The 21,028-nt window shown below is 54.6% G+C and overlaps 21 non-coding genes across 21 annotated transcripts; all 21 read right to left on the bottom strand.

Moving 5' to 3' along the window:
• Nucleotides 1-103: 103 nt before the first annotated feature.
• LOC126101773 (5S ribosomal RNA) lies at nucleotides 104-222 on the bottom strand. The gene has a single exon (XR_007522492.1). It is a non-coding gene; the product is annotated as a 5S ribosomal RNA (ribosomal RNA).
• Nucleotides 223-1,078: 856 nt separating this feature from the next.
• LOC126101916 (5S ribosomal RNA) lies at nucleotides 1,079-1,197 on the bottom strand. Its single transcript, XR_007522623.1, has one exon. It is a non-coding gene; the product is annotated as a 5S ribosomal RNA (ribosomal RNA).
• Nucleotides 1,198-2,055: 858 nt separating this feature from the next.
• LOC126101992 (5S ribosomal RNA) lies at nucleotides 2,056-2,174 on the bottom strand. Its single transcript, XR_007522693.1, has one exon. It is a non-coding gene; the product is annotated as a 5S ribosomal RNA (ribosomal RNA).
• Nucleotides 2,175-3,044: 870 nt separating this feature from the next.
• Nucleotides 3,045-3,163, bottom strand: LOC126101772 (5S ribosomal RNA). The gene has a single exon (XR_007522491.1). It is a non-coding gene; the product is annotated as a 5S ribosomal RNA (ribosomal RNA).
• An 856-nt stretch (nucleotides 3,164-4,019) lies between these two features.
• Nucleotides 4,020-4,138, bottom strand: LOC126101915 (5S ribosomal RNA). Its single transcript, XR_007522622.1, has one exon. It is a non-coding gene; the product is annotated as a 5S ribosomal RNA (ribosomal RNA).
• An 856-nt stretch (nucleotides 4,139-4,994) lies between these two features.
• LOC126101989 (5S ribosomal RNA) lies at nucleotides 4,995-5,113 on the bottom strand. Its single transcript, XR_007522690.1, has one exon. It is a non-coding gene; the product is annotated as a 5S ribosomal RNA (ribosomal RNA).
• Nucleotides 5,114-5,975: 862 nt separating this feature from the next.
• Nucleotides 5,976-6,094, bottom strand: LOC126101986 (5S ribosomal RNA). Its single transcript, XR_007522688.1, has one exon. It is a non-coding gene; the product is annotated as a 5S ribosomal RNA (ribosomal RNA).
• Nucleotides 6,095-6,949: 855 nt separating this feature from the next.
• On the bottom strand, nucleotides 6,950-7,068 carry LOC126101914 (5S ribosomal RNA). The gene has a single exon (XR_007522621.1). It is a non-coding gene; the product is annotated as a 5S ribosomal RNA (ribosomal RNA).
• Nucleotides 7,069-7,919: 851 nt separating this feature from the next.
• Nucleotides 7,920-8,038, bottom strand: LOC126102779 (5S ribosomal RNA). The gene has a single exon (XR_007523052.1). It is a non-coding gene; the product is annotated as a 5S ribosomal RNA (ribosomal RNA).
• Nucleotides 8,039-8,893: 855 nt separating this feature from the next.
• LOC126102778 (5S ribosomal RNA) lies at nucleotides 8,894-9,012 on the bottom strand. The gene has a single exon (XR_007523051.1). It is a non-coding gene; the product is annotated as a 5S ribosomal RNA (ribosomal RNA).
• An 849-nt stretch (nucleotides 9,013-9,861) lies between these two features.
• Nucleotides 9,862-9,980, bottom strand: LOC126101913 (5S ribosomal RNA). Its single transcript, XR_007522620.1, has one exon. It is a non-coding gene; the product is annotated as a 5S ribosomal RNA (ribosomal RNA).
• Nucleotides 9,981-10,834: 854 nt separating this feature from the next.
• On the bottom strand, nucleotides 10,835-10,953 carry LOC126102942 (5S ribosomal RNA). The gene has a single exon (XR_007523194.1). It is a non-coding gene; the product is annotated as a 5S ribosomal RNA (ribosomal RNA).
• Nucleotides 10,954-11,818: 865 nt separating this feature from the next.
• LOC126101887 (5S ribosomal RNA) lies at nucleotides 11,819-11,937 on the bottom strand. Its single transcript, XR_007522597.1, has one exon. It is a non-coding gene; the product is annotated as a 5S ribosomal RNA (ribosomal RNA).
• An 861-nt stretch (nucleotides 11,938-12,798) lies between these two features.
• LOC126102080 (5S ribosomal RNA) lies at nucleotides 12,799-12,917 on the bottom strand. Its single transcript, XR_007522773.1, has one exon. It is a non-coding gene; the product is annotated as a 5S ribosomal RNA (ribosomal RNA).
• An 856-nt stretch (nucleotides 12,918-13,773) lies between these two features.
• Nucleotides 13,774-13,892, bottom strand: LOC126102777 (5S ribosomal RNA). The gene has a single exon (XR_007523050.1). It is a non-coding gene; the product is annotated as a 5S ribosomal RNA (ribosomal RNA).
• Nucleotides 13,893-14,751: 859 nt separating this feature from the next.
• On the bottom strand, nucleotides 14,752-14,870 carry LOC126102603 (5S ribosomal RNA). Its single transcript, XR_007522891.1, has one exon. It is a non-coding gene; the product is annotated as a 5S ribosomal RNA (ribosomal RNA).
• A 1,103-nt stretch (nucleotides 14,871-15,973) lies between these two features.
• On the bottom strand, nucleotides 15,974-16,092 carry LOC126101885 (5S ribosomal RNA). The gene has a single exon (XR_007522595.1). It is a non-coding gene; the product is annotated as a 5S ribosomal RNA (ribosomal RNA).
• An 856-nt stretch (nucleotides 16,093-16,948) lies between these two features.
• LOC126101912 (5S ribosomal RNA) lies at nucleotides 16,949-17,067 on the bottom strand. The gene has a single exon (XR_007522619.1). It is a non-coding gene; the product is annotated as a 5S ribosomal RNA (ribosomal RNA).
• An 856-nt stretch (nucleotides 17,068-17,923) lies between these two features.
• LOC126102590 (5S ribosomal RNA) lies at nucleotides 17,924-18,042 on the bottom strand. Its single transcript, XR_007522879.1, has one exon. It is a non-coding gene; the product is annotated as a 5S ribosomal RNA (ribosomal RNA).
• Nucleotides 18,043-19,147: 1,105 nt separating this feature from the next.
• Nucleotides 19,148-19,266, bottom strand: LOC126101771 (5S ribosomal RNA). Its single transcript, XR_007522490.1, has one exon. It is a non-coding gene; the product is annotated as a 5S ribosomal RNA (ribosomal RNA).
• Nucleotides 19,267-20,121: 855 nt separating this feature from the next.
• LOC126102776 (5S ribosomal RNA) lies at nucleotides 20,122-20,240 on the bottom strand. The gene has a single exon (XR_007523049.1). It is a non-coding gene; the product is annotated as a 5S ribosomal RNA (ribosomal RNA).
• Between the last annotated feature and the right edge of the window lie 788 nt (nucleotides 20,241-21,028).

Raw genomic sequence — 21,028 nt, 5'->3', positions numbered from 1 at the left:
ATTACAGTAGTTTAAAAGGCTTAAGGAAGCATCTTTGTCACAACAGAAAGGTAGTTTGAAAATTGGGCTGGCGACATTACAAAAAAAAAAAAAACAGGAAGGGAGCCAACAGCACCCGGGTTTCCCAGGCGGTCACCCATCCAAGTACTAGCCGTGCCCGATGATGCTTAACTTCGGTGATCGGACGAGAACCGGTGTATTCATCATGGTATGGCCGTTGGCGCTCATCTAATGTAGGAGCACGGCAGAATTCGCGTTCGGCTTTTCTCCCAACACACAAAATGTTAGTTTTCGGCCGCATTTGACGAAAGCGCTTCCTTCCGCAACCGCCAGTTCCTCGAGGACGGCGCGGGGAGGCGCGCCCGGCGTCCCAGCAGAGTGACGGCCGAATTGGCGGGCGCACCGCCGCGTGTGTGAGACGCACTGCTGCTCGTTGCACCCCCTGTCATTCGCTGGGCGCGTGTAGCCTTCGACACTGGCGGAGGACGCATCTTCTCCCTGGTGTTCAGCGGAGGGCCTGTGCGGGGTGTGGCAGTGTCGTGCTGGAGGGCCCACTGGTAGCGATGTGGGCTTCCTCGCCTCGCCTCGCCTCGCCTCGCCTCGCCTCTTCTCACACCAGGTGTCTGCGTAGTTTGCAGTGCATTCGCACCATTCCTATCCCTGTCCCTGTCCCCGTCCCGACTTGTCCCGACTTTGCTCGACTGCCGCTCGCTGTCGCTCGGGTCGTGGTCCATATGACAGCGCAAGCACGACAAACGTCTGCGGGACGAGACGAGACGAGACGAGACGACTAAGGAATAAATTCGTGGTTACAAATCAAATTTGGAACTCTACATTCCTACACAACAATAGGCGGTGACGTATTTCAGAAATCACCTGCCGATTCGTACTGTTTTGTCGTTTTCAAAGTCTTCTTGGCAAACTTGGTTAGCACATTCTCCCTCAAACTGAGTTAATTACTGCATTTTCGTACCATTACAGTAGTTTAAAAGGCTTAAGGAAGCATCTTTGTCACAACAGAAAGGTAGTTTGAAAATTGGGCTGGCGACATTACAAAAAAAAAAAAAAACAGGAAGGGAGCCAACAGCACCCGGGTTTCCCAGGCGGTCACCCATCCAAGTACTAGCCGGGCCCGATGATGCTTAACTTCGGTGATCGGACGATAACCGGTGTATTCATCATGGTATGGCCGTTGGCGCTCATCTAATGTAGGAGCACGGCAGAATTCGCGTTCGGCTTTTCTCCCAACACACAAAATGTTAGTTTTCTGCCGCATTTGACGAAAGCGCTTCCTTCCGCAACCGCCAGTTCCTCGAGGACGGCGCGGGGAGGCGCGCCCGGCGTCCCAGCAGAGTGACGGCCGAATTGGCGGGCGCACCGCCGCGTGTGTGAGACGCACTGCTGCTCGTTGCACCCCCTGTCATTCGCTGGGCGCGTGTAGCCTTCGACACTGGCGGAGGACGCATCTTCTCCCTGGTGTTCAGCGGAGGGCCTGTGCGGGGTGTGGCAGTGTCGTGCTGGAGGGCCCACTGGTAGCGATGTGGGCTTCCTCGCCTCGCCTCGCCTCGCCTCGCCTCGCCTCTTCTCACACCAGGTGTCTGCGTAGTTTGCAGTGCATTCGCACCATTCCTATCCCTGTCCCTGTCCCCGTCCCGACTTGTCCCGACTTTGCTCGACTGCCGCTCGCTGCCGCTCGGGTCGTGGTCCATATGACAGCGCAAGCACGACAAACGTCTGCGGGACGAGACGAGACGAGACGAGACGAGACGACTAAGGAATAAATTCGTGGTTACAAATCAAATTTGGAACTCTACATTCCTACACAACAATAGGCGGTCACGTATTTCAGAAATCACCTGCCGATTCGTACTGTTTTGTCGTTTTCAAAGTCTTCTTGGCAAACTTGGTTAGCACATTCTCCCTCAAACTGAGTTAATTACTGCATTTTCGTACCATTACAGTAGTTTAAAAGGCTTAAGGAAGCATCTTTGTCACAACAGAAAGGTAGTTTGAAAATTGGGCTGGCGACATTACAAAAAAAAAAAACAGGAAAGGAGCCAACAGCACCCGGGTTTCCCAGGCGGTCACCCATCCAAGTACTAGACGGGCCCGATGATGCTTAACTTCGGCGATCGGTCGAGAACCGGTGTATTCATCATGGTATGGCCGTTGGCGCTCATCTAATGTAGGAGCACGGCAGAATTCGCGTTCGGCTTTTCTCCCAACACACAAAATGTTAGTTTTCGGCCGCATTTGACGAAAGCGCTTCCTTCCGCAACCGCCAGTTCCTCGAGGACGGCGCGGGGAGGCGCGCCCGGCGTCCCAGCAGAGTGACGGCCGAATTGGCGGGCGCACCGCCGCGTGTGTGAGACGCACTGCTGCTCGTTGCACCCCCTGTCATTCGCTGGGCGCGTGTAGCCTTCGACACTAGCGGAGGACGCATCTTGTCCCTGGTGTTCAGCGGAGGGCCTGTGCGGGGTGTGGCAGTGTCGTGCTGGAGGGCCCACTGGTAGCGATGTGGGCTTCCTCGCCTCGCCTCGCCTCGCCTCGCCTCGTCTCGCCTCGCCTCGCCTCTTCTCACACCAGGTGTCTGCGTAGTTTGCAGTGCATTCGCACCATTCCTATCCCTGTCCCTGTCCCCGTCCCGACTTGTCCCGACTTTGCTCGACTGCCGCTCGCTGCCGCTCGGGTCGTGGTCCATATGACAGCGCAAGCACGACAAACGTCTGCGGGACGAGACGAGACGAGACGAGACGACAATGGAATAAATTCGTGGTTACAAATCAAATTTGGAACTCTACATTCCTACACAACAATAGGCGGTGACGTATTTCAGAAATCACCTGCCGATTCGTACTGTTTTGTCGTTTTCAAAGTCTTCTTGGCAAACTTGGTTAGCACATTCTCCCTCAAACTGAGTTAATTACTGCATTTTCGTACCATTACAGTAGTTTAAAAGGCTTAAGGAAGCATCTTTGTCACAACAGAAAGGTAGTTTGAAAATTGGGCTGGCGACATTACAAAAAAAAAAAAAACAGGAAGGGAGCCAACAGCACCCGGGTTTCCCAGGCGGTCACCCATCCAAGTACTAGCCGTGCCCGATGATGCTTAACTTCGGTGATCGGACGAGAACCGGTGTATTCATCATGGTATGGCCGTTGGCGCTCATCTAATGTAGGAGCACGGCAGAATTCGCGTTCGGCTTTTCTCCCAACACACAAAATGTTAGTTTTCGGCCGCATTTGACGAAAGCGCTTCCTTCCGCAACCGCCAGTTCCTCGAGGACGGCGCGGGGAGGCGCGCCCGGCGTCCCAGCAGAGTGACGGCCGAATTGGCGGGCGTACCGCCGCGTGTGTGAGACGCACTGCTGCTCGTTGCACCCCCTGTCATTCGCTGGGCGCGTGTAGCCTTCGACACTGGCGGAGGACGCATCTTCTCCCTGGTGTTCAGCGGAGGGCCTGTGCGGGGTGTGGCAGTGTCGTGCTGGAGGGCCCACTGGTAGCGATGTGGGCTTCCTCGCCTCGCCTCGCCTCGCCTCGCCTCGCCTCTTCTCACACCAGGTGTCTGCGTAGTTTGCAGTGCATTCGCACCATTCCTATCCCTGTCCCTGTCCCCGTCCCGACTTGTCCCGACTTTGCTCGACTGCCGCTCGCTGTCGCTCGGGTCGTGGTCCATATGACAGCGCAAGCACGACAAACGTCTGCGGGACGAGACGAGACGAGACGAGACGACTAAGGAATAAATTCGTGGTTACAAATCAAATTTGGAACTCTACATTCCTACACAACAATAGGCGGTGACGTATTTCAGAAATCACCTGCCGATTCGTACTGTTTTGTCGTTTTCAAAGTCTTCTTGGCAAACTTGGTTAGCACATTCTCCCTCAAACTGAGTTAATTACTGCATTTTCGTACCATTACAGTAGTTTAAAAGGCTTAAGGAAGCATCTTTGTCACAACAGAAAGGTAGTTTGAAAATTGGGCTGGCGACATTACAAAAAAAAAAAAAAACAGGAAGGGAGCCAACAGCACCCGGGTTTCCCAGGCGGTCACCCATCCAAGTACTAGCCGGGCCCGATGATGCTTAACTTCGGTGATCGGACGATAACCGGTGTATTCATCATGGTATGGCCGTTGGCGCTCATCTAATGTAGGAGCACGGCAGAATTCGCGTTCGGCTTTTCTCCCAACACACAAAATGTTAGTTTTCTGCCGCATTTGACGAAAGCGCTTCCTTCCGCAACCGCCAGTTCCTCGAGGACGGCGCGGGGAGGCGCGCCCGGCGTCCCAGCAGAGTGACGGCCGAATTGGCGGGCGCACCGCCGCGTGTGTGAGACGCACTGCTGCTCGTTGCACCCCCTGTCATTCGCTGGGCGCGTTCAGCCTTCGACACTAGCGGAGGACGCATCTTGTCCCTGGTGTTCAGCGGAGGGCCTGTGCGGGGTGTGGCAGTGTCGTGCTGGAGGGCCCACTGGTAGCGATGTGGGCTTCCTCGCCTCGCCTCGCCTCGCCTCGCCGCGCCTCACACCAGGTGTCTGCGTAGTTTGCAGTGCATTCGCACCATTCCTATCCCTGTCCCTGTCCCCGTCCCGACTTGTCCCGACTTTGCTCGACTGCCGCTCGCTGCCGCTCGGGTCGTGGTCCATATGACAGCGCAAGCACGACAAACGTCTGCGGGACGAGACGAGACGAGACGAGACGAGACGACTAAGGAATAAATTCGTGGTTACAAATCAAATTTGGAACTCTACATTCCTACACAACAATAGGCGGTCACGTATTTCAGAAATCACCTGCCGATTCGTACTGTTTTGTCGTTTTCAAAGTCTTCTTGGCAAACTTGGTTAGCACATTCTCCCTCAAACTGAGTTAATTACTGCATTTTCGTACCATTACAGTAGTTTAAAAGGCTTAAGGAAGCATCTTTGTCACAACAGAAAGGTAGTTTGAAAATTGGGCTGGCGACATTACAAAAAAAAAAAAAAACAGGAAGGGAGCCAACAGCACCCGGGTTTCCCAGGCGGTCACCCATCCAAATACTAGACGGGCCCGATGATGCTTAACTTCGGCGATCGGACGAGAACCGGTGTATTCATCATGGTATGGCCGTTGGCGCTCATCTAATGTAGGAGCACGGCAGAATTCGCGTTCGGCTTTTCTCCCAACACACAAAATGTTAGTTTTCGGCCGCATTTGACGAAAGCGCTTCCTTCCGCAACCGCCAGTTCCTCGAGGACGGCGCGGGGAGGCGCGCCCGGCGTCCCAGCAGAGTGATGGCCGAATTGGCGGGCGCACCGCCGCGTGTGTGAGACGCACTGCTGCTCGTTGCACCCCCTGTCATTCGCTGGGCGCGTGTAGCCTTCGACACTAGCGGAGGACGCATCTTGTCCCTGGTGTTCAGCGGAGGGCCTGTGCGGGGTGTGGCAGTGTCGTGCTGGAGGGCCCACTGGTAGCGATGTGGGCTTCCTCGCCTCGCCTCGCCTCGCCTCGCCTCGCCTCGCCTCTTCTCACACCAGGTGTCTGCGTAGTTTGCAGTGCATTCGCACCATTCCTATCCCTGTCCCTGTCCCCGTCCCGACTTGTCCCGACTTTGCTCGACTGCCGCTCGCTGCCGCTCGGGTCGTGGTCCATATGACAGCGCAAGCACGACAAACGTCTGCGGGACGAGACGAGACGAGACGAGACGACTATGGAATAAATTCGTGGTTACAAATCAAATTTGGAACTCTACATTCCTACACAACAATAGGCGGTGACGTATTTCAGAAATCACCTGCCGATTCGTACTGTTTTGTCGTTTTCAAAGTCTTCTTGGCAAACTTGGTTAGCACATTCTCCCTCAAACTGAGTTAATTACTGCATTTTCGTACCATTACAGTAGTTTAAAAGGCTTAAGGAAGCATCTTTGTCACAACAGAAAGGTAGTTTGAAAATTGGGCTGGCGACATAACAAAAAAAAAAAAAAAACAGGAAGGGAGCCAACAGCACCCGGGTTTCCCAGGCGGTCACCCATCCAAGTACTAGCCGTGCCCGATGATGCTTAACTTTGGTGATCGGACGAGAACCGGTGTATTCATCATGGTATGGCCGTTGGCGCTCATCTAATGTAGGAGCACGGCAGAATTCGCGTTCGGCTTTTCTCCCAACACACAAAATGTTAGTTTTCGGCCGCATTTGACGAAAGCGCTTCCTTCCGCAACCGCCAGTTCCTCGAGGACGGCGCGGGGAGGCGCGCCCGGCGTCCCAGCAGAGTGACGGCCGAATTGGCGGGCGCACCTCCGCGTGTGTGAGACGCACTGCTGCTCGTTGCACCCCCTGTCATTCGCTGGGCGCGTGTAGCCTTCGACACTAGCGGAGGACGCATCTTGTCCCTGGTGTTCAGCGGAGGGCCTGTGCGGGGTGTGGCAGTGTCGTGCTGGAGGGCCCACTGGTAGCGATGTGGGCTTCCTCGCCTCGCCTCGCCTCGCCTCGCCTCGCCTCTTCTCACACCAGGTGTCTGCGTAGTTTGCAGTGCATTCGCACCATTCCTATCCCTGTCCCTGTCCCCGTCCCGACTTGTCCCGACTTTGCTCGACTGCCGCTCGCTGTCGCTCGGGTCGTGGTCCATATGACAGCGCAAGCACGACAAACGTCTGCGGGACGAGACGAGACGAGACGAGACGACTAAGGAATAAATTCGTGGTTACAAATCAAATTTGGAACTCTACATTCCTACACAACAATAGGCGGTGACGTATTTCAGAAATCACCTGCCGATTCGTACTGTTTTGTCGTTTTCAAAGTCTTCTTGGCAAACTTGGTTAGCACATTCTCCCTCAAACTGAGTTAATTACTGCATTTTCGTACCATTACAGTAGTTTAAAAGGCTTAAGGAAGCATCTTTGTCACAACAGAAAGGTAGTTTGAAAATTGGGCTGGCGACATTACAAAAAAAAAAAAAACAGGAAGGGAGCCAACAGCACCCGGGTTTCCCAGGCGGTCACCCATCCAAGTACTAGCCGGGCCCGATGATGCTTAACTTCGGTGATCGGACGATAACCGGTGTATTCATCATGGTATGGCCGTTGGCGCTCATCTAATGTAGGAGCACGGCAGAATTCGCGTTCGGCTTTACTCCCAACACACAAAATGTTAGTTTTCTGCCGCATTTGACGAAAGCGCTTCCTTCCGCAACCGCCAGTTCCTCGAGGACGGCGCGGGGAGGCGCGCCCGGCGTCCCAGCAGAGTGACGGCCGAATTGGCGGGCGCACCGCCGCGTGTGTGAGACGCACTTCTGCTCGTTGCACCCCCTGTCATTCGCTGGGCGCGTTCAGCCTTCGACACTAGCGGAGGACGCATCTTGTCCCTGGTGTTCAGCGGAGGGCCTGTGCGGGGTGTGGCAGTGTCGTGCTGGAGGGCCCACTGGTAGCGATGTGGGCTTCCTCGCCTCGCCTCGCCTCGCCTCGCCTCTTCTCACACCAGGTGTCTGCGTAGTTTGCAGTGCATTCGCACCATTCCTATCCCTGTCCCTGTCCCCGTCCCGACTTGTCCCGACTTTGCTCGACTGCCGCTCGCTGTCGCTCGGGTCGTGGTCCATATGACAGCGCAAGCACGACAAACGTCTGCGGGACGAGACGAGACGAGACGAGACGACTAAGGAATAAATTCGTGGTTACAAATCAAATTTGGAACTCTACATTCCTACACAACAATAGGCGGTGACGTATTTCAGAAATCACCTGCCGATTCGTACTGTTTTGTCGTTTTCAAAGTCTTCTTGGCAAACTTGGTTAGCACATTCTCCCTCAAACTGAGTTAATTACTGCATTTTCGTACCATTACAGTAGTTTAAAAGGCTTAAGGAAGCATCTTTGTCACAACAGAAAGGTAGTTTGAAAATTGGGCTGGCGACATTACAAAAAAAAAAAAAAACAGGAAGGGAGCCAACAGCACCCGGGTTTCCCAGGCGGTCACCCATCCAAGTACTAGCCGGGCCCGATGATGCTTAACTTCGGTGATCGGACGAGAACCGGTGTATTCATCATGGTATGGCCGTTGGCGCTCATCTAATGTAGGAGCACGGCAGAATTCGCGTTCGGCTTTTCTCCCAACACACAAAATGTTAGTTTTCTGCCGCATTTGACGAAAGCGCTTCCTTCCGCAACCGCCAGTTCCTCGAGGACGGCGCGGGGAGGCGCGCCCGGCGTCCCAGCAGAGTGACGGCCGAATTGGCGGGCGCACCGCCGCGTGTGTGAGACGCACTGCTGCTCGTTGCACCCCCTGTCATTCGCTGGGCGCGTTCAGCCTTCGACACTAGCGGAGGACGCATCTTGTCCCTGGTGTTCAGCGGAGGGCCTGTGCGGGGTGTGGCAGTGTCGTACTGGAGGGCCCACTGGTAGCGATGTGGGCTTCCTCGCCTCGCCTCGCCTCGCCTCGCCGCGCCTCACACCAGGTGTCTGCGTAGTTTGCAGTGCATTCGCACCATTCCTATCCCTGTCCCTGTCCCCGTCCCGACTTGTCCCGACTTTGCTCGACTGCCGCTCGCTGCCGCTCGGGTCGTGGTCCATATGACAGCGCAAGCACGACAAACGTCTGCGGGACGAGACGAGACGAGACGAGACGAGACGACTAAGGAATAAATTCGTGGTTACAAATCAAATTTGGAACTCTACATTCCTACACAACAATATGCGGTGACGTATTTCAGAAATCACCTGCCGATTCGTACTGTTTTGTCGTTTTCAAAGTCTTCTTGGCAAACTTGGTTAGCACATTCTCCCTCAAACTGAGTTAATTACTGCATTTTCGTACCATTACAGTAGTTTAAAAGGCTTAAGGAAGCATCTTTGTCACAACAGAAAGGTAGTTTGAAAATTGGGCTGGCGACATTACAAAAAAAAAAAAAACAGGAAGGGAGCCAACAGCACCCGGGTTTCCCAGGCGGTCACCCATCCAAGTACTAGCCGGGCCCGATGATGCTTAACTTCGGTGATCGGACGAGAACCGGTGTATTCATCATGGTATGGCCGTTGGCGCTCATCTAATGTAGGAGCACGGCAGAATTCGCGTTCGGCTTTTCTCCCAACACACAAAATGTTAGTTTTCTGCCGCATTTGACGAAAGCGCTTCCTTCCGCAACCGCCAGTTCCTCGAGGACGGCGCGGGGAGGCGCGCCCGGCGTCCCAGCAGAGTGACGGCCGAATTGGCGGGCGCACCGCCGCGTGTGTGAGACGCACTGCTGCTCGTTGCACCCCCTGTCATTCGCTGGGCGCGTTCAGCCTTCGACACTAGCGGAGGACGCATCTTGTCCCTGGTGTTCAGCGGAGGGCCTGTGCGGGGTGTGGCAGTGTCGTACTGGAGGGCCCACTGGTAGCGATGTGGGCTTCCTCGCCTCGCCTCGCCTCGCCTCGCCGCGCCTCACACCAGGTGTCTGCGTAGTTTGCAGTGCATTCGCACCATTCCTATCCCTGTCCCTGTCCCCGTCCCGACTTGTCCCGACTTTGCTCGACTGCCGCTCGCTGCCGCTCGGGTCGTGGTCCATATGACAGCGCAAGCACGACAAACGTCTGCGGGACGAGACGAGACGAGACGAGACGACTATGGAATAAATTCGTGGTTACAAATCAAATTTGGAACTCTACATTCCTACACAACAATAGGCGGTGACGTATTTCAGAAATCACCTGCCGATTCGTACTGTTTTGTCGTTTTCAAAGTCTTCTTGGCAAACTTGGTTAGCACATTCTCCCTCAAACTGAGTTAATTACTGCATTTTCGTACCATTACAGTAGTTTAAAAGGCTTAAGGAAGCATCTTTGTCACAACAGAAAGGTAGTTTGAAAATTGGGCTGGCGACATTACAAAAAAAAAAAAACAGGAAGGGAGCCAACAGCACCCGGGTTTCCCAGGCGGTCACCCATCCAAGTACTAGCCGGGCCCGATGATGCTTAACTTCGGTGATCGGACGATAACCGGTGTATTCATCATGGTATGGCCGTTGGCGCTCATCTAATGTAGGAGCACGGCAGAATTCGCGTTCGGCTTTTCTCCCAACACACAAAATGTTAGTTTTCTGCCGCATTTGACGAAAGCGCTTCCTTCCGCAACCGCCAGTTCCTCGAGGACGGCGCGGGGAGGCGCGCCCGGCGTCCCAGCAGAGTGACGGCCGAATTGGCGGGCGCACCGCCGCGTGTGTGAGACGCACTGCTGCTCGTTGCACCCCCTGTCATTCGCTGGGCGCGTTCAGCCTTCGACACTAGCGGAGGACGCATCTTGTCCCTGGTGTTCAGCGGAGGGCCTGTGCGGGGTGTGGCAGTGTCGTGCTGGAGGGCCCACTGGTAGCGATGTGGGCTTCCTCGCCTCGCCTCGCCTCGCCTCGCCTCGCCTCTTCTCACACCAGGTGTCTGCGTAGTTTGCAGTGCATTCGCACCATTCCTATCCCTGTCCCTGTCCCCGTCCCGACTTGTCCCGACTTTGCTCGACTGCCGCTCGCTGTCGCTCGGGTCGTGGTCCATATGACAGCGCAAGCACGACAAACGTCTGCGGGACGAGACGAGACGAGACGAGACGACTAAGGAATAAATTCGTGGTTACAAATCAAATTTGGAACTCTACATTCCTACACAACAATAGGCGGTGACGTATTTCAGAAATCACCTGCCGATTCGTACTGTTTTGTCGTTTTCAAAGTCTTCTTGGCAAACTTGGTTAGCACATTCTCCCTCAAACTGAGTTAATTACTGCATTTTCGTACCATTACAGTAGTTTAAAAGGCTTAAGGAAGCATCTTTGTCACAACAGAAAGGTAGTTTGAAAATTGGGCTGGCGACATTACAAAAAAAAAAAAACAGGAAGGGAGCCAACAGCACCCAGGTTTCCCAGGCGGTCACCCATCCAAGTACTAGCCGGGCCCGATGATGCTTAACTTCGGTGATCGGACGAGAACCGGTGTATTCATCATGGTATGGCCGTTGGCGCTCATCTAATGTAGGAGCACGGCAGAATTCGCGTTCGGCTTTTCTCCCAACACACAAAATGTTAGTTTTCTGCCGCATTTGACGAAAGCGCTTCCTTCCGCAACCGCCAGTTCCTCGAGGACGGCGCGGGGAGGCGCGCCCGGCGTCCCAGCAGAGTGACGGCCGAATTGGCGGGCGCACCGCCGCGTGTGTGAGACGCACTGCTGCTCGTTGCACCCCCTGTCATTCGCTGGGCGCGTTCAGCCTTCGACACTAGCGGAGGACGCATCTTGTCCCTGGTGTTCAGCGGAGGGCCTGTGCGGGGTGTGGCAGTGTCGTGCTGGAGGGCCCACTGGTAGCGATGTGGGCTTCCTCGCCTCGCCTCGCCTCGCCTCGCCTCGTCTCGCCTCGCCTCGCCTCTTCTCACACCAGGTGTCTGCGTAGTTTGCAGTGCATTCGCACCATTCCTATCCCTGTCCCTGTCCCCGTCCCGACTTGTCCCGACTTTGCTCGACTGCCGCTCGCTGCCGCTCGGGTCGTGGTCCATATGACAGCGCAAGCACGACAAACGTCTGCGGGACGAGACGAGACGAGACGACTATGGAATAAATTCGTGGTTACAAATCAAATTTGGAACTCTACATTCCTACACAACAATAGGCGGTGACGTATTTCAGAAATCACCTGCCGATTCGTACTGTTTTGTCGTTTTCAAAGTCTTCTTGGCAAACTTGGTTAGCACATTCTCCCTCAAACTGAGTTAATTACTGCATTTTCGTACCATTACAGTAGTTTAAAAGGCTTAAGGAAGCATCTTTGTCACAACAGAAAGGTAGTTTGAAAATTGGGCTGGCGACATTACAAAAAAAAAAAAAACAGGAAGGGAGCCAACAGCAACCGGGTTTCCCAGGCGGTCACCCATCCAAGTACTAGCCGTGCCCGATGATGCTTAACTTCGGTGATCGGACGAGAACCGGTGTATTCATCATGGTATGGCCGTTGGCGCTCATCTAATGTAGGAGCACGGCAGAATTCGCGTTCGGCTTTTCTCCCAACACACAAAATGTTAGTTTTCGGCCGCATTTGACGAAAGCGCTTCCTTCCGCAACCGCCAGTTCCTCGAGGACGGCGCGGGGAGGCGCGCCCGGCGTCCCAGCAGAGTGACGGCCGAATTGGCGGGCGCACCGCCGCGTGTGTGAGACGCACTGCTGCTCGTTGCACCCCCTGTCATTCGCTGGGCGCGTGTAGCCTTCGACACTAGCGGAGGACGCATCTTGTCCCTGGTGTTCAGCGGAGGGCCTGTGCGGGGTGTGGCAGTGTCGTGCTGGAGGGCCCACTGGTAGCGATGTGGGCTTCCTCGCCTCGCCTCGCCTCGCCTCGCCTCGCCTCTTCTCACACCAGGTGTCTGCGTAGTTTGCAGTGCATTCGCACCATTCCTATCCCTGTCCCTGTCCCCGTCCCGACTTGTCCCGACTTCGCTCGACTGCCGCTCGCTGCCGCTCGGGTCGTGGTCCATATGACAGCGCAAGCACGACAAACGTCTGCGGGACGAGACGAGACGAGACGAGACGAGACGACTAAGGAATAAATTCGTGGTTACAAATCAAATTTGGAACTCTACATTCCTACACAACAATAGGCGGTGACGTATTTCAGAAATCACCTGCCGATTCGTACTGTTTTGTCGTTTTCAAAGTCTTCTTGGCAAACTTGGTTAGCACATTCTCCCTCAAACTGAGTTAATTACTGCATTTTCGTACCATTACAGTAGTTTAAAAGGCTTAAGGAAGCATCTTTGTCACAACAGAAAGGTAGTTTGAAAATTGGGCTGGCGACATTACAAAAAAAAAAAAAAACAGGAAGGGAGCCAACAGCACCCGGGTTTCCCAGGCGGTCACCCATCCAAGTACTAGCCGGGCCCGATGATGCTTAACTTCGGTGATCGGACGATAAACGGTGTATTCATCATGGTATGGCCGTTGGCGCTCATCTAATGTAGGAGCACGGCAGAATTCGCGTTCGGCTTTTCTCCCAACACACAAAATGTTAGTTTTCTGCCGCATTTGACGAAAGCGCTTCCTTCCGCAACCGCCAGTTCCTCGAGGACGGCGCGGGGAGGCGCGCCCGGCGTCCCAGCAGAGTGACGGCCGAATTGGCGGGCGCACCGCCGCGTGTGTGAGACGCACTGCTGCTCGTTGCACCCCCTGTCATTCGCTGGGCGCGTTCAGCCTTCGACACTAGCGGAGGACGCATCTTGTCCCTGGTGTTCAGCGGAGGGCCTGTGCGGGGTGTGGCAGTGTCGTGCTGGAGGGCCCACTGGTAGCGATGTGGGCTTCCTCGCCTCGCCTCGCCTCGCCTCGCCTCGCCTCTTCTCACACCAGGTGTCTGCGTAGTTTGCAGTGCATTCGCACCATTCCTATCCCTGTCCCTGTCCCCGTCCCGACTTGTCCCGACTTTGCTCGACTGCCGCTCGCTGTCGCTCGGGTCGTGGTCCATATGACAGCGCAAGCACGACAAACGTCTGCGGGACGAGACGAGACGAGACGAGACGACTAAGGAATAAATTCGTGGTTACAAATCAAATTTGGAACTCTACATTCCTACACAACAATAGGCGGTGACGTATTTCAGAAATCACCTGCCGATTCGTACTGTTTTGTCGTTTTCAAAGTCTTCTTGGCAAACTTGGTTAGCACATTCTCCCTCAAACTGAGTTAATTACTGCATTTTCGTACCATTACAGTAGTTTAAAAGGCTTAAGGAAGCATCTTTGTCACAACAGAAAGGTAGTTTGAAAATTGGGCTGGCGACATTACAAAAAAAAAAAAAAACAGGAAGGGAGCCAACAGCACCCGGGTTTCCCAGGCGGTCACCCATCCAAGTACTAGCCGGGCCCGATGATGCTTAACTTCGGTGATCGGACGAGAACCGGTGTATTCATCATGGTATGGCCGTTGGCGCTCATCTAATGTAGGAGCACGGCAGAATTCGCGTTCGGCTTTTCTCCCAACACACAAAATGTTAGTTTTCTGCCGCATTTGACGAAAGCGCTTCCTTCCGCAACCGCCAGTTCCTCGAGGACGGCGCGGGGAGGCGCGCCCGGCGTCCCAGCAGAGTGACGGCCGAATTGGCGGGCGCACCGCCGCGTGTGTGAGACGCACTGCTGCTCGTTGCACCCCCTGTCATTCGCTGGGCGCGTTCAGCCTTCGACACTAGCGGAGGACGCATCTTGTCCCTGGTGTTCAGCGGAGGGCCTGTGCGGGGTGTGGCAGTGTCGTACTGGAGGGCCCACTGGTAGCGATGTGGGCTTCCTCGCCTCGCCTCGCCTCGCCTCGCCGCGCCTCTTCTCACACCAGGTGTCTGCGTAGTTTGCAGTGCATTCGCACCATTCCTATCCCTGTCCCTGTCCCCGTCCCGACTTGTCCCGACTTTGCTCGACTGCCGCTCGCTGCCGCTCGGGTCGTGGTCCATATGACAGCGCAAGCACGACAAACGTCTGCGGGACGAGACGAGACGAGACGAGACGAGACGACTAAGGAATAAATTCGTGGTTACAAATCAAATTTGGAACTCTACATTCCTACACAACAATAGGCGGTGACGTATTTCAGAAATCACCTGCCGATTCGTACTGTTTTGTCGTTTTCAAAGTCTTCTTGGCAAACTTGGTTAGCACATTCTCCCTCAAACTGAGTTAATTACTGCATTTTCGTACCATTACAGTAGTTTAAAAGGCTTAAGGAAGCATCTTTGTCACAACAGAAAGGTAGTTTGAAAATTGGGCTGGCGACATTACAAAAAAAAAAAAACAGGAAGGGAGCCAACAGCACCAGGGTTTCCCAGGCGGTCACCCATCCAAGTACTAGCCGGGCCCGATGATGCTTAACTTCGGTGATCGGACGAGAACCGGTGTATTCATCATGGTATGGCCGTTGGCGCTCATCTAATGTAGGAGCACGGCAGAATTCGCGTTCGGCTTTTCTCCCAACACACAAAATGTTAGTTTTCGGCCGCATTTGACGAAAGCGCTTCCTTCCGCAACCGCCAGTTCCTCGAGGACGGCGCGGGGAGGCGCGCCCGGCGTCCCAGCAGAGTGACGGCCGAATTGGCGGGCGCACCGCCGCGTGTGTGAGACGCACTGCTGCTCGTTGCACCCCCTGTCATTCGCTGGGCGCGTGTAGCCTTCGACACTAGCGGAGGACGCATCTTGTCCCTGGTGTTCAGCGGAGGGCCTGTGCGGGGTGTGGCAGTGTCGTGCTGGAGGGCCCACTGGTAGCGATGTGGGCTTCCTCGCCTCGCCTCGCCTCGCCTCGAATCGCCTCTTCTCACACCAGGTGTACCGAGCGGGGTGGCGCAGTGGTTAGACACTGGACTCGCATTCGGGAGGACGACGGTTCAATCCCGCGTCCGGCCATCCTGATTTAGGTTTTCCGTGATTTCCCTAAATCACTCCAGGCAAATGCCGGGATGGTTCCTCTGAAAGGGCACGGCCGACTTCCTTCCCAATCCTTCCCTCATCCCATGAGACCGATGACCACGCTGTCTGGTCTCCTTCCCCAAACCAACCACCAACCAACACCAGGTGTCTGCGTAGTTTGCAGTGCATTCGCACCATTCCTATCCCTATCCCTGTCCCCGTCCCGACTTGTCCCGACTTTGCTCGACTGCCGCTCGCTGCCGCTCGGGTCGTGGTCCATATGACAGCGCAAGCACGACAAACGTCTGCGGGACGAGACGAGACGAGACGAGACGACTAAGGAATAAATTCGTGGTTACAAATCAAATTTGGAACTCTACATTCCTACACAACAATAGGCGGTGACGTATTTCAGAAATCACCTGCCGATTCGTACTGTTTTGTCGTTTTCAAAGTCTTCTTGGCAAACTTGGTTAGCACATTCTCCCTCAAACTGAGTTAATTACTGCATTTTCGTACCATTACAGTAGTTTAAAAGGCTTAAGGAAGCATCTTTGTCACAACAGAAAGGTAGTTTGAAAATTGGGCTGGCGACATTACAAAAAAAAAAAAAACAGGAAGGGAGCCAACAGCAACCGGGTTTCCCAGGCGGTCACCCATCCAAGTACTAGCCGTGCCCGATGATGCTTAACTTCGGTGATCGGACGAGAACCGGTGTATTCATCATGGTATGGCCGTTGGCGCTCATCTAATGTAGGAGCACGGCAGAATTCGCGTTCGGCTTTTCTCCCAACACACAAAATGTTAGTTTTCGGCCGCATTTGACGAAAGCGCTTCCTTCCGCAACCGCCAGTTCCTCGAGGACGGCGCGGGGAGGCGCGCCCGGCGTCCCAGCAGAGTGACGGCCGAATTGGCGGGCGCACCGCCGCGTGTGTGAGACGCACTGCTGCTCGTTGCACCCCCTGTCATTCGCTGGGCGCGTGTAGCCTTCGACACTAGCGGAGGACGCATCTTGTCCCTGGTGTTCAGCGGAGGGCCTGTGCGGGGTGTGGCAGTGTCGTGCTGGAGGGCCCACTGGTAGCGATGTGGGCTTCCTCGCCTCGCCTCGCCTCGCCTCGCCTCGCCTCTTCTCACACCAGGTGTCTGCGTAGTTTGCAGTGCATTCGCACCATTCCTATCCCTGTCCCTGTCCCCGTCCCGACTTGTCCCGACTTTGCTCGACTGCCGCTCGCTGTCGCTCGGGTCGTGGTCCATATGACAGCGCAAGCACGACAAACGTCTGCGGGACGAGACGAGACGAGACGAGACGACTAAGGAATAAATTCGTGGTTACAAATCAAATTTGGAACTCTACATTCCTACACAACAATAGGCGGTGACGTATTTCAGAAATCACCTGCCGATTCGTACTGTTTTGTCGTTTTCAAAGTCTTCTTGGCAAACTTGGTTAGCACATTCTCCCTCAAACTGAGTTAATTACTGCATTTTCGTACCATTACAGTAGTTTAAAAGGCTTAAGGAAGCATCTTTGTCACAACAGAAAGGTAGTTTGAAAATTGGGCTGGCGACATTACAAAAAAAAAAAAAAACAGGAAGGGAGCCAACAGCACCCGGGTTTCCCAGGCGGTCACCCATCCAAGTACTAGCCGGGCCCGATGATGCTTAACTTCGGTGATCGGACGATAACCGGTGTATTCATCATGGTATGGCCGTTGGCGCTCATCTAATGTAGGAGCACGGCAGAATTCGCGTTCGGCTTTTCTCCCAACACACAAAATGTTAGTTTTCTGCCGCATTTGACGAAAGCGCTTCCTTCCGCAACCGCCAGTTCCTCGAGGACGGCGCGGGGAGGCGCGCCCGGCGTCCCAGCAGAGTGACGGCCGAATTGGCGGGCGCACCGCCGCGTGTGTGAGACGCACTGCTGCTCGTTGCACCCCCTGTCATTCGCTGGGCGCGTTCAGCCTTCGACACTAGCGGAGGACGCATCTTGTCCCTGGTGTTCAGCGGAGGGCCTGTGCGGGGTGTGGCAGTGTCGTGCTGGAGGGCCCACTGGTAGCGATGTGGGCTTCCTCGCCTCGCCTCGCCTCGCCTCGCCTCGCCTCTTCTCACACCAGGTGTCTGCGTAGTTTGCAGTGCATTCGCACCATTCCTATCCCTGTCCCTGTCCCCGTCCCGACTTGTCCCGACTTTGCTCGACTGCCGCTCGCTGTCGCTCGGGTCGTGGTCCATATGACAGCGCAAGCACGACAAACGTCTGCGGGACGAGACGAGACGAGACGAGACGACTAAGGAATAAATTCGTGGTTACAAATCAAATTTGGAACTCTACATTCCTACACAACAATAGGCGGTGACGTATTTCAGAAATCACCTGCCGATTCGTACTGTTTTGTCGTTTTCAAAGTCTTCTTGGCAAACTTGGTTAGCACATTCTCCCTCAAACTGAGTTAATTACTGCATTTTCGTACCATTACAGTAGTTTAAAAGGCTTAAGGAAGCATCTTTGTCACAACAGAAAGGTAGTTTGAAAATTGGGCTGGCGACATTACAAAAAAAAAAAAAAACAGGAAGGGAGCCAACAGCACCAGGGTTTCCCAGGCGGTCACCCATCCAAGTACTAGCCGGGCCCGATGATGCTTAACTTCGGTGATCGGACGAGAACCGGTGTATTCATCATGGTATGGCCGTTGGCGCTCATCTAATGTAGGAGCACGGCAGAATTCGCGTTCGGCTTTTCTCCCAACACACAAAATGTTAGTTTTCGGCCGCATTTGACGAAAGCGCTTCCTTCCGCAACCGCCAGTTCCTCGAGGACGGCGCGGGGAGGCGCGCCCGGCGTCCCAGCAGAGTGACGGCCGAATTGGCGGGCGCACCGCCGCGTGTGTGAGACGCACTGCTGCTCGTTGCACCCCCTGTCATTCGCTGGGCGCGTGTAGCCTTCGACACTAGCGGAGGACGCATCTTGTCCCTGGTGTTCAGCGGAGGGCCTGTGCGGGGTGTGGCAGTGTCGTGCTGGAGGGCCCACTGGTAGCGATGTGGGCTTCCTCGCCTCGCCTCGCCTCGCCTCGCCTCGCCTCTTCTCACACCAGGTGTACCGAGCGGGGTGGCGCAGTGGTTAGACACTGGACTCGCATTCGGGAGGACGACGGTTCAATCCCGCGTCCGGCCATCCTGATTTAGGTTTTCCGTGATTTCCCTAAATCACTCCAGGCAAATGCCGGGATGGTTCCTCTGAAAGGGCACGGCCGACTTCCTTCCCAATCCTTCCCTCATCCCATGAGACCGATGACCACGCTGTCTGGTCTCCTTCCCCAAACCAACCACCAACCAACACCAGGTGTCTGCGTAGTTTGCAGTGCATTCGCACCATTCCTATCCCTGTCCCTGTCCCCGTCCCGACTTGTCCCGACTTTGCTCGACTGCCGCTCGCTGCCGCTCGGGTCGTGGTCCATATGACAGCGCAAGCACGACAAACGTCTGCGGGACGAGACGAGACGAGACGAGACGACTAAGGAATAAATTCGTGGTTACAAATCAAATTTGGAACTCTACATTCCTACACAACAATAGGCTGTGACGTATTTCAGAAATCACCTGCCGATTCGTACTGTTTTGTCGTTTTCAAAGTCTTCTTGGCAAACTTGGTTAGCACATTCTCCCTCAAACTGAGTTAATTACTGCATTTTCGTACCATTACAGTAGTTTAAAAGGCTTAATTAAGCATCTATGTCACAACAGAAAGGTAGTTTGAAAATTGGGCTGGCGACATTACAAAAAAAAAAAAAAAACAGGAAGGGAGCCAACAGCACCCGGGTTTCCCAGGCGGTCACCCATCCAAGTACTAGCCGTGCCCGATGATGCTTAACTTCGGTGATCGGACGAGAACCGGTGTATTCATCATGGTATGGCCGTTGGCGCTCATCTAATGTAGGAGCACGGCAGAATTCGCGTTCGGCTTTTCTCCCAACACACAAAATGTTAGTTTTCTGCCGCATTTGACGAAAGCGCTTCCTTCCGCAACCGCCAGTTCCTCGAGGACGGCGCGGGGAGGCGCGCCCGGCGTCCCAGCAGAGTGACGGCCGAATTGGCGGGCGCACCGCCGCGTGTGTGAGACGCACTGCTGCTCGTTGCACCCCCTGTCATTCGCTGGGCGCGTTCAGCCTTCGACACTAGCGGAGGACGCATCTTGTCCCTGGTGTTCAGCGGAGGGCCTGTGCGGGGTGTGGCAGTGTCGTGCTGGAGGGCCCACTGGTAGCGATGTGGGCTTCCTCGCCTCGCCTCGCCTCGCCTCGCCTCGCCTCTTCTCACACCAGGTGTCTGCGTAGTTTGCAGTGCATTCGCACCATTCCTATCCCTGTCCCTGTCCCCGTCCCGACTTGTCCCGACTTTGCTCGACTGCCGCTCGCTGTCGCTCGGGTCGTGGTCCATATGACAGCGCAAGCACGACAAACGTCTGCGGGACGAGACGAGACGAGACGAGACGACTAAGGAATAAATTCGTGGTTACAAATCAAATTTGGAACTCTACATTCCTACACAACAATAGGCGGTGACGTATTTCAGAAATCACCTGCCGATTCGTACTGTTTTGTCGTTTTCAAAGTCTTCTTGGCAAACTTGGTTAGCACATTCTCCCTCAAACTGAGTTAATTACTGCATTTTCGTACCATTACAGTAGTTTAAAAGGCTTAAGGAAGCATCTTTGTCACAACAGAAAGGTAGTTTGAAAATTGGGCTGGCGACATTACAAAAAAAAAAAAAACAGGAAGGGAGCCAACAGCACCCGGGTTTCCCAGGCGGTCACCCATCCAAGTACTAGCCGGGCCCGATGATGCTTAACTTCGGTGATCGGACGAGAACCGGTGTATTCATCATGGTATGGCCGTTGGCGCTCATCTAATGTAGGAGCACGGCAGAATTCGCGTTCGGCTTTTCTCCCAACACACAAAATGTTAGTTTTCTGCCGCATTTGACGAAAGCGCTTCCTTCCGCAACCGCCAGTTCCTCGAGGACGGCGCGGGGAGGCGCGCCCGGCGTCCCAGCAGAGTGACGGCCGAATTGGCGGGCGCACCGCCGCGTGTGTGAGACGCACTGCTGCTCGTTGCACCCCCTGTCATTCGCTGGGCGCGTTCAGCCTTCGACACTAGCGGAGGACGCATCTTGTCCCTGGTGTTCAGCGGAGGGCCTGTGCGGGGTGTGGCAGTGTCGTACTGGAGGGCCCACTGGTAGCGATGTGGGCTTCCTCGCCTCGCCTCGCCTCGCCTCGCCGCGCCTCACACCAGGTGTCTGCGTAGTTTGCAGTGCATTCGCACCATTCCTATCCCTGTCCCTGTCCCCGTCCCGACTTGTCCCGACTTTGCTCGACTGCCGCTCGCTGTCGCTCGGGTCGTGGTCCATATGACAGCGCAAGCACGACAAACGTCTGCGGGACGAGACGAGACGAGACGAGACGACTAAGGAATAAATTCGTGGTTACAAATCAAATTTGGAACTCTACATTCCTACACAACAATAGGCGGTGACGTATTTCAGAAATCACCTGCCGATTCGTACTGTTTTGTCGTTTTCAAAGTCTTCTTGGCAAACTTGGTTAGCACATTCTCCCTCAAACTGAGTTAATTACTGCATTTTCGTACCATTACAGTAGTTTAAAAGGCTTAAGGAAGCATCTTTGTCAC

The sequence above is a fragment of the Schistocerca cancellata genome, chromosome 9 (assembly GCF_023864275.1).
Source record: "Schistocerca cancellata isolate TAMUIC-IGC-003103 chromosome 9, iqSchCanc2.1, whole genome shotgun sequence".
NCBI classification, from domain to species: Eukaryota; Metazoa; Arthropoda; class Insecta; order Orthoptera; family Acrididae; genus Schistocerca; species Schistocerca cancellata.
This window is presented reverse-complemented; position numbering and strand designations above follow the sequence as displayed.